General features: G+C 42.2%; 1 non-coding gene across 1 annotated transcript; it reads right to left on the reverse strand.

The window, feature by feature from the left end:
* Positions 1-446: 446 nt before the first annotated feature.
* LOC141616405 (5.8S ribosomal RNA) lies at positions 447-601 on the reverse strand. Its single transcript, XR_012530755.1, has one exon. It is a non-coding gene; the product is annotated as a 5.8S ribosomal RNA (ribosomal RNA).
* Positions 602-3,632: the final 3,031 nt, after the last annotated feature.

Below are 3,632 nucleotides of genomic sequence, written 5' to 3' on the forward strand. Positions count from 1 at the left end.
AGTGAGTTGATGTGCCTTCATTTAAGTCCAAAATCATGCTAAAAGCGCTCCAATTAGCTCATTTTCTACAAATGATCACAGAAGGGAGGGAATAGCAAATAGAAAGAAAATAACGATGAAAATGACGATAATTAGGTAGATTGACATGCAAAATGAGGCTGATTAAGGGGTGAAAAGTGCGTAAATATAAACCACATCAAACATCTCTAATAGGGTCGCAATGGTTTGGTTTTAAAAAGGCAACGTCAAAGGGTCTTTCGAGCCCACGTTGGCACCGCAATGCGTGACGGGTTGCTTGCTTGGCCGAGGCCTTGTTCACCACCTATCGTCGCGACTTCTCGGTGTCGAGGGCTCCAACTTTAGGCCAGCTACGACCGGTGAGTTACGAAATACCATCCACCTTCCCCTCCACTCGGGGTGACCGGATCTGGGGGAGACGCAATACGTGACGCCCAGGCAGACGTGCCCTCAGCCAAAGGCTTCGGATAGAACTTGCGTTCAAAAACTTGATGGTTCATGGGATTCTGCAATTCACACCATGTATCACATTTCGCTACGTTCTTTATCGATGCGAGAGCCGAGATATCCGTAGCCGAGAGTCGTTTATTGTTAAGACATGGCACAACTCCAACGCCCGGCTGACCGGACAATGGGAGAGCACACACTTAAAGTTTGTATTTCTTGATGCATTACACGTCGGGGTTCGTTGTTTTTGTAATACCCCATACTCCAAGTGTCTTACCAGGACCACTTAAGGCATGAGAATGCTACCATTTCGGTTACCCGAGGCAATGATAATCAAATGGACAATAACGAAACGTACTTAAATAATAATAAAGTTTAGGTGATACAAATCAAATCCATAACTGATAAAAAGAAATACAAATGTTCTCAAAATCCAAACGACTAAAAGTAACTAGTTCATGACACAGCGGAAGACTCTACGACATGCGATGACTCCATCCCAGCTATCCCTCGCGTAAGCCATCATACCTGCTCAACAACTGCTCACCACCCCCGAATGGGTCACCACAGTTTTTAAAACAATTAAACGGGGTCAGTACTGATTACATAAGACAACAGCTGCAAGAAAACAATATTAAAAACAACTCAATCAGCACAACTCCAATTCATCTCCACACAACTGACTACACACTGAAGTGTGTAGCCCTGCCAGAGTACCCATCGCAACAAGTACTCCTCGCCGCAAGTGGGTGACCGCAGCCGTTCCCACCTAAGCCCTGTTCATCTCATCCGAGCGATAAATCCAAGTTCATAAAGTGCACATCCCTTCAGTGGCGGATTCCACAGAAGGCGAATCAAGGGCGTGAAGCCACTCCCGCAAGTGACTCCACTCAGCCAGGACGCACCCCGAAGATCACAGACAGTTATATGACAGTCACCTTACACAATCAACAATTACCAAAACCAATGCCAATACGATAAAGAACCAACAATAATCACAACAATCACCAACAATACTATGTAACCAATACTGGGTAGGGAAACCCTACCTGAGATAACAATCACCACAGACGATTTAGCAGCTAATCAGAAAGTCTCCTCTACGAATCCTCTTCCTATAACATGCATACACACAATTACCACCACAACCATACAAATCACCCAAAACCCCCAACAATACCCAATTGGGGTTTCAACTAAAATCAATGAAACGATATAAAAACTATACTAGGATCTTACCCACAATGCGACGGTCTCAACGGCGTAAAGAACTCAACGATCCGACGACTCTAATCCTTAAGATTTGATAGTAATGTGAGAGAGGAGAGCTACGTAACCTTGTTTTCTCTTTTGTGAAACTTATAATGAGGTAATACGCAAAAAGAAATGAAGAAATATGTTTTTATAACCTTCTCGCGTTGCTATCAAAACCCGGCAAATAACCCGTAAAAACACACTTACTTGATCAAGTAAGTGACTTACTCGATCGAGTGCCCCTTACTCGATCGAGTGCCCCTTACTCGATCGAGTGCCACACGTACTCGATCGAGTACCCATCAGGTCAGCTACTGGTTTGCGTAAAAACATACTTACTCGACTGAGTAAGCCCCACTCGATAGAGTACCCATAGACATAGAAAACCGTAGTATTACAGTCTTCCCTCCTTAAAAAGAACTTCGTCCCCGAAGTTCAACCCATACTCAAAACAAACATACTAACTCGATTACGACATAAATACACAACTAAGAACTCAAAACAAAACCCCAACCTATAAAACATAAACTCTTAACACCAACTCCACCAACTATGCCTACCTCCACAACACGACTCACGATATCGTATCAACTACATTATAGTCTCTCCCGACACTAACTCCATACACTACCAACTACCATCCACAAACGCTGCTAGCTCCGTAACACATTATTCACTAAAAAATCCAATATCAAGATACTCATAAATATCAAATGGAATGTTACATTCTACCACCCTTAAAAGGAACTTCGTCCTCGAAGTTTACTCCCATTCATAACATCATCATCCAACTGTCAACATAATCGAACTCATAAACATCATCACACAACTGTCAACACTATCGAAGTATTCTCACACTCCTAGACATCACACTACTACAAGCACGCCCATGACCTTTAATTAAATCAATCACAACAAAGATCCATTCTTTATGCTACACCAACACTCTACTTCTAATTATACTACAACATGCACAACCATCAAACTCTCTTTTATCACATCCTACTCCACTTAAGATAAATGTTACGTCCTCGTAACTCACTAATACTAGATCCTTAGCTATATCTTCTCATTATCCTCATCACCACCGCATGTCAAAGATAACCGCCTATCTTCTCATTATCCTCATCACCACTCACTAATACTAGATCCAAGGCTCTCTTACTTAAACAGTTCTCATACCTTAATTCATTATGCACACCACCTAACCTATACCACAAAATCCTTAGCATAACCAATACTCCAATTCTTCCACATTACTGTAGAACGACGAACTCCTCTATACAAAGCACCTATCTCCAAATCATAACTCACGATCCACACTTATTACCCACACTCACACTAGATCCTCAAGTTCCTTTTTTTTTCATTATCGCAAAATTCATTCATAACTTAACATGATACTAATATCCAACACCCTATACTCACTGTCCCAATAAAAGATTATGAACCCCTTGCAGCTTCCAGATATGTACAACACATATTCCATAAATCACTTGCCATAACTATGTCAACCAATGCCTCCTCTAAAAGAAGATCACAAGTACTCCAACAACCTCTCGCAACTGTGTCCCATCAACAGGATATCACTATACCACGACAACAACGGAAACATACACAACTCTCTTCCATATCATACTCTACCCTCACGCCCAAGCTGAAACTGGTAAGAAACATCAATAAACAAAACGTCTATATGTCCAAACGACACTCAAAAGAAACAGCTGTAAACATAACATTAATCTATATGACTGGTATACTCATTCGAAAATGTACTCATCCCACCTACTCCACCACAACCGATGATGGCATCGCAACACCGCCACCAACAGTCGCACCGCAGCGCGAAAATACCCGCATCACAACATGAAACACCGTGCCCGGATCACCACCCGAGGCACAACAGCCACATC

Source organism: Silene latifolia, chromosome 11 (assembly GCF_048544455.1).
Source record: "Silene latifolia isolate original U9 population chromosome 11, ASM4854445v1, whole genome shotgun sequence".
Lineage (NCBI taxonomy): Eukaryota > Viridiplantae > Streptophyta > Magnoliopsida > Caryophyllales > Caryophyllaceae > Silene > Silene latifolia.